We start from the raw sequence: 11,922 nt of genomic DNA, 5'->3' as shown, positions 1-11,922 counted from the left end.
AATTGGGGAAAGTTGATGTTAATTGGCTCCACTGCCTTCAGTAGGCTTTAAGTCTGATGGTGTTGTTTTGTGTATGTTTTTGTAGGAAAAAAATGCCAATAGGTTTATAAAGAAATTACAGTCTGTTTAAAAATATTTGTGGTCAAAAGACTATTTCTGCAAGTTGTTCCATGATGAACATTATACTGTGGAAGCAAAGTATTCTTATGTTTATAAGAGTTTCTGTGAACCAAAATCTTAAGTAGGAAACTGTATTCTGAAATTTCTGAATAAATTCATGCAATTTGAGAGTGTGGTTTTAAAGTTACAGAAATTAGTTTGTGCCACTGCGATGTGACTTTCTTTTGTTTGCATTTTTCTCATTTGAATACTGATGATTATTTTGCTGATTATTAAAACATTTAAAGGGTGATGAAATTTTGAGAAATCTTTATTTTGGGGTATACTCTTGCTTCTTCTACCTGTTTTGTGTTTTTTTCTGAATGAATTTATACTATTAATATATGAAGGTGCTGCAGTGGCCTGACATCTTGGGTTGTGTGAGTCAATATGCTAAATTTCTATTTTTTTAAAAAAACCTATTTTTAGATCAGACTGTTTAAGAGAGTATCAGAGACAAAGTCTGTCTTTTGCTCTGGGATATAGATGGGGAAAACAGCTCTCTTACCAAGTTACAGAATAATAAATTTTGAAAAACAAATTATATAAAGAGAGTTGTTCTTAAATTCCTGGGCAAATTTTTTCTATATATGCGTGTATCTTGTCTTTGCCATTCTGATATTTATGCAAAATCTTCATTTTTGTTTCTTAATTTTTACTCCCAAGCAAGATTACAAATTTTATATATAAAAGGCACAATGATATATGATGGTACCATGTTTCACCTAATGAAGAAAAGGATTTTTTTTCTACAATAGGAAAGTACATGTTAGAGTAAAATCCTTGTCTCTAGGATATGTCAAATAAAGGACTGTTTAGTTAGTGGTAGATGAAGAAAGTTCTCTGGAGTAACTAATGTATATTATGACAAAAAGTTTTTGAAGTCCCCAGTGTTTAATGAAGAATGATTTGAGGGACTATGATGGTATTACAATTCCATATTTAGATTTTTAATAGCCCAATCATATTTCCGGCTATATGGTAGACACTGAACCTGCTGCTACATTTGTTGCCATCTTTTTATATCTTCGGTTCATTAAAATTTAAAATACGTTCTTGTATTGCATGCCTAGTTGTATCCCTCACAGAACAAACAAGTTTTTTTTCATTACATAGAACTAGGAAAGACACCATATATTAACAAATGGCCGTGTGAATGAGAAAGTCCTTCTTTAGTATCCTCTGTAACCTTTCTGTCTGCCCATCATTTTCCAGAGAGCCGGACTAGAATAGCTACAGCCAATGTCATGCACTAATCCCTCATTCACTGAACAATAACAAATAAAACCAACCGCAGGAATGAGCCTTGAGCCATCTGCATTTGGCTCAGGGAATTTTGTACATCAGTAGGAGCAGATCTATTTTGTTCTTCCAAGCTGATGAAGAGACAACCTAGCAAAGGCAATACTATCTTTGTTTTCTGCTTTGGTTGGCTAGGGCAGCAATTGGTTAGGTAGAAGGTTGAGAAACACTTGAGAAGTAAATCCACTTAGGTCTTCTGGGCAGCAGCTCTTTAAGATGTAAGACAAACAGCTAGTGATAATTCCTTTGAACATCCTAATCTTCATTGTGCCAGTTAAGACGTCTACTGTATATCTCTGTGTGTGTCAATAAGTGGTATGGAACAGAACAGAAAAACAGTTGGAAAGGACCTTGGAGATCTTCTAGTCCAACCCCCTACTCAAGCAGGAGACCCTATACTATCTTAAACAAATTGTTATTTGATTGAAAATTTCATCAAAAATTTATTGTGAGTTGCCTTCTCTTGCTTATTTAGCCATTGTAGAAAGTGCGTAACTTTTGCCATGCATAATTATACGTTGCTTTCTGTTCTTCTATCTATTTCTGTTAGTGAGTACTCCCTCATCCAGTGTGACAATTCAGAACAACTACTGAAACATGGAAATACCAGTTTACAAAAAGTGCTGCAACGAAATGGTATTTTTCTGTCAAATATTACATCACTTGAGCAAATGCGCTGCTCATGGTGGAGATCACATAGGCTGTTACATGTTTATATTTAGTAAATTTTAAGAAGAAATGTTTATATATAAGAAAAATGGGCAGCCTCAAGATGGAAAACCTTAGTTGCCTAACATTTCTTGTAACTGAGAAATTTAGATTCTATGAAAGTTTTTATACTATTGAAATGTTCAGAGAAGAGACAAGTCCATTCTGACAGTATTGATATAAACTTAAATTTGATTAATTAAAAAAATTCCATAACCTGCATGTTAGTCTAGTTTAAGTTAATAAATGCAATTGGAAAACATTAGTAACGTAATTTTTTTTAAAAAAGGTTACAGCATATTAGCAGAAAAATAAAAAAAATCACTGTATTACAAAGTTAATCATAAAAATAAGACAATAATAAAAGTTGCTTTTATGGTGGCATTTCTCTATTCAACAAACAAAAACATTACGAGGACTACAGTAAAAAAAAAAAAGAGTCTAAAGTGATTCATTTTTGTAGATTGTGAGAGAAGTAAACAGCCAAGTCAGCCTACATGCACACTTGGATAGAAGAATTCAGATTGATTTCAAAAATAAGAGAATCTTTCTTTAAAAATTAACCAAATTTTTAATAGATTAAACTGTTGGGAACAACAGATATTTTCAGTATTGCTGAGATGCATCTGTCTTATCTAGTTATCTTTAATAAGTTAGAAAATAATATTGAATTAAAAAGTGAGCACCATAGTCTCAAATGTTACTTGTTTCAGTACTTCCCCAAATCACACAAAGGGATACTTCTTACTGTCTATTCATGAGGCAAACACACATACTAAATCCATAAATTTTATAGACTCAAGTATAAGACTGCTTTTACATGCAGCTCATGCCTTTTCTGATCATCAGCACTGGACGTAATGTCTTACAGGAATTCACTGAACAGAGCCAAAACAATGGTTTTCATATTTCAAGGATCTTGTAACACAGCTTGTAAAGAGTATCGTGATAAACTTCAAAGGATGTTTCACCTAAATCCAGGTCTTTGATGTGGGGATTTTTTTTTTCCAATGGAAAATCTTATGTATTGTAGAATTGGAATTAAAAGTAGTGAAGATCTCAATATATTATTCCCTAACATCTGTAACTGCAAAAATAGTACTTGCTTTTTACAAAACAGTTTTTTTAAGATTGGATTGCTCGAGGATGCAGGTTCAGCTATTATCAATAAATTTATTATCAGATAATTTAGTACTACCCCTAAATGTACTAGATCCTTGGGTAGGAAGGAAGTAGAGCTGGAGATTCAGAGAATGTTTAGAAATATTTTTCCATATAAGTTTTGAATAATGATCACATACTCTAATTTTACCTAGGTGATCTTCTGGAAAAAGGGATTAAAATGTAGTGTTATTTATCTCCACCCTGTGGTCAATGTTTAGTTCTGGAGATAAAATCTTGTAAAACCAAGAATGGGATTTTTTTTAAAAAAAGTCCCAGGTATCTTTATTGTTTATCAAGGTGCTTATCTCCTTATGAAGCCTAATTGGTGAATTTTACAAAACATGCTGTTTTTCAGAGAAATGCATTTCTTAATATGTAAATATTGGAATTGTTAAATAAAACAAAAATGCCAGCAATATATTGACTGAATTCCAGTAAGGAATGGACTTCTGCCACATAACTGAAATTTTTAATAAGCTAAAAGATTATTACATCAGCAATCATTACTATTATAAACTTTAAATGTTCTAAAATGTGAATGAAACATTTGTTGACAAAAGTTGGGATAGTTCCTTAAAAAAAAATACTGTAAAGTTTGAAGTATTTGGAAAATGATCCAAACTCTTTATGCCAATGGGGTGGGAGGGGGAATTCTTATCACATTTTGTATTACTGTGTATTGGGGGGGGAAATTTTATAGTGGTGGTGGAGTGCCATGAAAATAATACTTAAAATCCAGATTGCTGTAGTTTACACTTTTCTGTATGTTTAAATAATGTGTGCACTGTTTGTATTAAGCACACAACAGAATGAATTATCCAAAGTCCATTGATTTTAAAAGTGTTTTGGTTTGTTAAAAAGATTATAGTAATTTCTTGCACATTTTTTGAAAAAATTGTATAAGAATTTATGTATCTGCTTCTAGATACAGTATGTAAATAAAAAAAAACATTCACAAAAATCTTTGGTGGATATTTTAATGAAATGTCAAAGATTGCATAGGCCAGTCCTCTCCCTCCCATAAATGTGAGGGAAAAAATGGTTCTGCTTCACAATGGGTTTATTTAATGAGTTTTAACCTCTATGCATTCTTAGTATCCTAGGAAAATTGGATGGCATTAAAATTATGCCCAAAATAAAGTCGTTTCACAAAACCCCAGAAGAAAAGTATGGAGATTCTGCAGTGCGTGAGCCAAATTCAGTTTGTTAGGGCCTTGCTCTTAGTTGGTTTTATTTTACTCAAGCTTATACTTCTGAAATCAGTAAAATGAAGACCCAGATTGTTGGGGTCAATATGCTGACTTTGTAAATCACTTAGAGGGGGCTGTAAAGCACTGTAAAACGGTATGGAAGTCTGAGGGCTCTTGCTATTTATTGAGAATTGCCTCAAATTAAAATTTCAAAATTGCTTTGTCTTGTTACACTAACTTTTGACTTAGCAACCATTTTAAGCTCCTCTTTGAAACGGAAAAGGCTGAACAAACTACTATCATGCACACTTGCTCCTTGTTTAAGGAGCAATTGTCTGGAGAAGGTCTGAACAAAACCAGTTTGCTGGAAAATTGCTGCTCCCAAACAGAATTTGAGCATAAAAACTTTGCTAAATAAAATCCAACAAAATGAGGAAAAGCGCTGAAAAGACTAAGCAAGCTTAAAGGGAAAAAAGGAACCCAGAAAGGAATCCAAATGCAACTGAGTAACTGTGCCAACATAGTAGTGTACAAACTTTAGAATGCATTTATTACAAATAAACAAGCAAACAAAACACTGGATTTTCAGCTTTTGAGTTTTACTTTACTGACATCTAGAGGTTGTATCCACATTTTGGAAACCTTCATATTCCTGCTTCAGAGTTAAATTACAAAGCAAGATAAAGTTGAGAAGTTGCCCCAGTGCTGTGGGAATGGATGCAGTCCAATATGGAGCAACTCCAATTTGTCTTAAGTGCTTTTTGAGGATGGCTTCCTCTGTTCACATCCCTTGTTGGTACCAAAAGCACAGAAATAACATTTTTGTGTAAAAATAGGCAATCATGCCTATTTTGTTCCACTTATTCCTTCTGTTTGAATAATCCAAGATCCAGCATAATGCTGAACCTGTAAATTTCTTTTTAAACCAATTTAAAAGGGTATTTTAGTGGGGACATGGCATATGATTTTGTCTATATGATTCCTATAAAAACAGTGTGTAATCCCAACTCGGATTCTAAAAGCATCATGCTAGAAAACAATGGATAAACTTTTTTGCCTACGTGCAGTGACAACTCCCAAAACTGCTATGTCTTGGATTAATGAAAAGGGAAAGCCTTATGCTCTATAAAGCTATAATCTTAGCTTCATCCCCACTTACTTTTATCAGTATTTTACTCGCTGCTTTGAACTTTTCTTCTTTTTACTCAAAAGGAGAGATGATAAGAAATGAAAATGCTTTGCTCATGCTAAACATGCGCTCATATCTCATCTCAAAATGGATGCTGAAGCTTTTTTTCTACTCTGCTAGAAAAAGAAAACCAACCAGAATTGATCTACCCTGTCACTCAAACAGAAAAATAACACAGTGCAACACAGTTTTGAGTACAACAACTGACATAAAGAGGAAATAGTAAGGTAAACCTATCTTCAACCCTTTTTGTAGCTCCTGAAACACCCCAGTCAGCTGATGCATAGATCCAGAAAGATTCAAAATTGCAATTCTCAGCTCATTTGGAGAAGGGGGGAGAAAAAGGAGCATATGAGGCCTCCAAGAGGCAAAATATCATTCCTGTTTTTAATATCTGCTCACCACCTCCCAACCAAGAGAAAAAGAACCCCAAAGCTTCAGCCCTGCCCTTTCAAGTTCAGATCTTATGCGACTCATCACACACTTGGAGATTATTTTGCAGCTCTGTCCCAGGAGAAACAGCATGTTCATAGCCTCAAATGTAGCCTTCAAACATGTTTGTGGCAGTGTCAAATCTCCTCTGTTTAGCCCTTTGGGGAATCAATATATAAATGGGCATCAAAATGATGAAGTGTGGATGTTTATTGTCAAAGGGAAATTGCTCTTTCAGCCATCCAAGGAATTATGATAATTTTTCAGTAAACTCTGGAATATTCCTGCACAAGTTGAAAAACTGATAGTATTTTTAAGACACTGACCATAAATTAGGTATTGGAATCTCAGCAATTTTGCAAACCTCAGCAACTGCTTGCACAGATAGTCCTTTATTACAACATTTCATGTAATTACCACAGCTCTTGAAAAAAAAGTGATTTATGACCATTTTTCACACTTATGACTGTTGCAGCATCCCCAAGGTCATGTAATCAAAATTCAAATGCTTGGCAACTGTCTCATATTTATGATGGTTGTAATGTCCTGGGATCATGTGAAAATTTGTGATCTTGGATAAAGTGTGGGAACTACAGCTCCCAGAATCCTCAGCCAGTTTTTCATTCCAACTTATTTGGATTGCAGTGTTTGAGGGAGGCTGCTATATACACGCTCCAAAATGTTTTCGGCCTACGGAGTTCTTCCAACTCTATATGTTTTACAAATACACATAAAACACTTTGTCTTTCAAAAGAAATCTTTTAACTTTGAGTTCAAAGGTAAAGGACAAGGCCATGATTACTCCCAGTTGAGATATACAAAAAATATTAACACCTGTCAAGTTATATAATATGGATACCTTTAAAAATTAAGCTTATAAATCTAACAACAACTTTTCATCTCAAAATCCTGGGATTCTAAATTTAGTTTCTGGGCTCCAAACTTGCCAACTCACGGGAAATTTAAAAAAAGAATCTGAAATGAATTTACGGTGTAAATAATCATTCATGTACATGTTTTAAAACAAGATGAAAGATAAGAAACTGAGCAGGCACATCGAGTCCTCTCACAGTTTGAGAAAAGGTGGAACACCCAAAGGATCCTGTTTTTTTTCCCTCTATTCTTCTGGAACTGCTATGGTATGCAGGGAGGTGATGCCAAAACTGAATCAACACAAAAGCCTTCAAACAGTCATAGTGATCAGGGTACAAAATTATGCAGGCTGAACTATAGGATAGTATATGAGGGGGAAAAGGAAAGCCGTTTCATTTCCTCTTTAAAATACTTGTTAATTCAAGAATTGGTATGAACACTCTTATTCGACCTGTGGCATCTTAACAGCAGTCAGCTGGAAAAGAGGTGTATACATTATATGAACACGCATGCATAGGCTGTTAAACCCCTAGTCTACACACACACCAGTTAAAATAACAAGCAATAAAATGTCAAATAAATAGGTTCCAGATCTGGAACACAAAAATGTGTTAAGAGTGTTTTTTTTTTTTTTTGATATCTCTACTGCTATCTAGATTTCTGAAGACCAGAACCTGTAGCCCTAGTTAAATGAAATTTAATCTTAAACGTGTCTTGGCAAAATACATTCAGATGAGCTGAGTAATAAATTTCTTACAGACTTTCAAGGAAGTCATTATACAAATCTCCCTGAAAATATCAGGCAAAGAGTAGATGACGCACTACAGATAGAAACAATTAAACATCTTGCTTTTTTGTTATCTTCCCGATGACTTCCAAGATGCCATTTGTCATAAAGTTTTTTTGTAAGTAATCAGTATGAATAAGCAGAGATTAGACTGATTTCTAGATGATGTGGCAATTAGCAGGAATTAGTCATGATGCCTAATGCTGCTTCTAGCTTGAGAGAAGCATATTGCTGGAGAACCAAAAGAGAAAAGGGTTTACTGACTTCATGTCTTGCTGATGGGATTCCCACATAGTGTTGTGTAGTCACTGAAAGAATAAGGATACTGAATGATAGCAATAAGATTAAAGGGCTTTTAGGGTAATGGTTATGGTTATGCTTATTTCCATAAAAGTTATCCAATTCTTTTTTAAAAGCTGCTTTGGTAGGCATCCACTGTATACTTGGGGATTTATCAATCTACTGTATGACCTTGGATACCCTCTGAGACAATCAAACATAATCCTTTCCCCATTTTTCTTTATGTTACATCATTGTATAAATTGTACGCTTCTCCAAAATTCCAACTGTTTCTCACAAGAGAGTTTTTATATTCCATTAATAATTTTGATTGTCTTTTCCCAAGTTAACCTATCTGAAATTTAGCAATTGCGTTTTCATTGTTTCATTTCTAGCCTCCTCTTAAAAGTTTTGATTTAACAAGTATCACGCACAGAGTAATTTTATGAGCAAATCTTCCAAAGTCTCTTTCCTAATTAGTTGCTGCCGACTTAAATCCTATAAGTATATGTGAATATTTTTTTCTGTTCTAAATGTCATTACTTTATGCACACAAATATACCTACTTATGCAGTACACTAGTGTGTATGTTTGTGTGCATAAAGTGATGACATTTAGAACAAAAAAATATTCACATATACTTACAGGATTTATCTTGTTTTCATTTTACTTCTTTTAATGGCTCTTTGCAATCCCTCATCTTTTACTCCTACAAAATATTTCAATTTCCTCCACCAATTGGGATTGACATCTCATTTCAGAATCATTTTAATAAATTAAAAATTGTTAGTTCTGATACAGATTCTTGGATCATTCATGAATCCTTCCATTGTGAAAGGCATCCATTTATTCTTCACTGTGCTTTCATACTTAATTATTTACTGATCCATAAGATAATTTGTCTTCTTATCTCTTGATTCTAAAATACACTTTTCCAAAAGTCCAAGCAATATGTTCCATTTCATTTTTAACTACAGTCCTTTTATTCGATCAGAGAAGCTACCTTTGCTGATGGTTAAAAAAAAAAAATCAGCATTAGCAATATTATTTTTCCTCATCAGTAGAACCATTCTTTCTACTGGATAAGCTTGTTCATACCTAAGACTTGATGAAGTGTCACCTTTATTTGCACCATTAATTTAGATATTTCCCCCACCTGTTTGTTTTTTAAACCAAGTGTTTTAATTCAGTTTATTTCCACAAGTCACTCCTTATAAGAATTTTTCAAATACTAGATAATACTTGCCTGAAAGCAAAACCATCCTAGTGGGCTGTAAGTATTAGCTGTGTGTATTAGTATTAGATACTGCACTTGAAGCAATATAAACAAGAATGCTTAAGGAGCTAAAAGTCTGTAGAAATTCTCAGTCATCCAGGTGATGGTTGTCCCAAAGGTACTTTTTTCAGGAGGCAACTGCACTCTCTTGTTTTTCTTTTTTGAAGACGTTTCGCTTCTCATGAAGAAGGTTCTTGGACAAGAAGCGAAGCAGAAAAACAAGAATGTCCAGTTGCCTCCTGAAAAAGCAACTTTCGGGTTTGAGGAGCTAGTAACCATGTATATTTGTATAAGCAGCTGTATGGCACTCCACTGCTGTGTGTTTCTGTACAATAATACTATGCATTCAATTTTAGTTCATACCTCCATTTGATCTGTAGGAATATGGGGATACTGTCTCCAATTAATGAGTGCTGATTATACCAGTGCCATTCAGATATGCCTATTTTTATCCGATATATGTGTTTTTTAATGTTATATTTCTACTTTCCTAGGATGTAAGAAAAGGGTAGTGTTAAAAGTAGAATATTTTATGTCTCAACATAATTGGGATAAATACTTGCTCAGCCAATCATAAAGTTTTGATTGTTTACAAGCCCATCTGGCAATGTATGGAACAGCAATTATAGCTTACCTCAAGACTATGTCATTTGAAAATGCAGCAAGATTTAGTTATTAAAGTGTAGTTGCTTGCAGTATAAGGAGTACCAAAGATAAGGCCCACAGTTAATAAATCTTGTGATTCACTTCATTATTTTCTGGTGAAAGACCACTATATTTTCTATACTAGCCGTACCTTCTTTTCAACGGCTAGTTTAAAAATCGATTGAGCTAACTTTTAGGAGCTGTTAATGAGCTTCCCATTCTTAATGTTTCCTTTCTTATCAGCAAGAAGATTGAGGTGGACATTAACTAGCAGCAAAGCTGGTTATGTTTCTCAGTCAGTGAGAGAAAGAATGAGAAAGCAAAGAAGGCGAGAAGAAATAAATAAAGCAAAAACTGCTTGAAATGGAAGATCTGAGTCTGCTTTGTAGTTGTTTATGTCCCTGCTTAATTGTAAACTTTAAAAAAAAACCCACCTCCTCTTTTCTTCTCTAGAAATAAGGAATTCAAAGATCAGACTTGATTTCCTTACTTCCATAGTTTTCTCTAAACATTTTTCTTGGAATTGGTCAGGAGAATTTCCTACAATCTCAGTATGTCATACTCTTTGGGTTGTTTAAATTTTTGCAACCTTCAAATGAAATAAAAAGAAAAAAGAAAAACCATTTTGAAGATACATGGTAAAGCAATTCACCCTTCAAAGGAATTATCTGGAATGCTCTCTGATTTAATATGTGGTATACCATTGATTGCTATGTCACAATTGCCTTATCACTGTGCTTTATGTAGCTTGTTTGTTAAAAAATTGTGTCCATCCTGGAGAGTGCAGTGCTACAGAATAGAGAGGGAACAGCTTCCCTCAGAATTGTTCATTTCATACTTTCTATCCAGGTTTTCAGAGATAGACACATCTACCCCCTTCACTGAAAGAGAGAAAGCAGGAGAGGACCATGGACAAGGAGTTCATATTTTTAACTTTGTTAATCAGTTGGAAATAAATTGTAAAGTCCATGTACTCTCCATGATCAAATGCTAAAAAACTTAGCATAGAAGAGGAAGGTGCTGGACATACTGCTGAGGAAGAAACTAGAGATATAATGGAATTAACGTTTAACTTAATGTTTAACATTCTCCCCCAAATAGAGGGAAAAAGTGGCATTACGTAGATTTAAGGCACTGAAGTGCTTTAGACCTTTGTATCTTTTCAAGGCAATGAAATGACATGACTGACACATCTATGAATCCTTGATAAAGTGGCTAATAAAATTTAAGCCAACAGCAATAAGGAGACAAAACAGTTTGAAGCAAGATGTGGTCTTAGCGAAGCATTATAAAATGGTATTAATACTTCATGTGATCTTGATTCTATCTGTCTGTTAATGCAGCATAGAACTGCATCGGGGTTTTGGGGGCAAGTGTAGCGTATTGCTGGCTCATATTTAAATGATTGTCCACTAGGACTCCAAGATCCCTCTCACCTTCATTACTATTGAGCCAGGTACCACCTATACTATACCTGTGCATCTGGTTTTTCCTGACTAAATGTAGAACCTTGCTTTTACATTATAAATTTTTATTCAGTCTAAAAATGTTCAGCACAGTCACTAAAGTCTCAAAGGATCTCAGGGGAGGACAAAGAATGCCCACCTCATTCCAAATGTGTATTGCATCATGGGTGTGCACTGTTTCCATATATTATGCCAACAGTACAAAGGTTACAATAGTTCAATTTAATTAATCTTTCCTAGGAAAGCTTGGGAAATGATCCCTTGGCTAAGACCATTTCCTAAATGTTAAGAATAGTGCATAACTGGAGGACGGGATATTTTATTTGACATATGTATGTTCATATTGGCTTTCCTTCTAGTCTAAATGTAGCTTTATTTATGGCAAGATTTGGGATGTGGATTCCATAATTTGCTTCTTACAAATGTTACTGGTGTTTTTTTAAAATAATATT

This window comes from Pseudonaja textilis, chromosome 3 (assembly GCF_049901715.1).
Source record: "Pseudonaja textilis isolate UNSWEBS1 chromosome 3, rPseTex1.2, whole genome shotgun sequence".
In the NCBI taxonomy this organism is placed as follows: domain Eukaryota; kingdom Metazoa; phylum Chordata; class Lepidosauria; order Squamata; family Elapidae; genus Pseudonaja; species Pseudonaja textilis.
Note: the sequence above shows the minus strand (reverse complement) of the source record.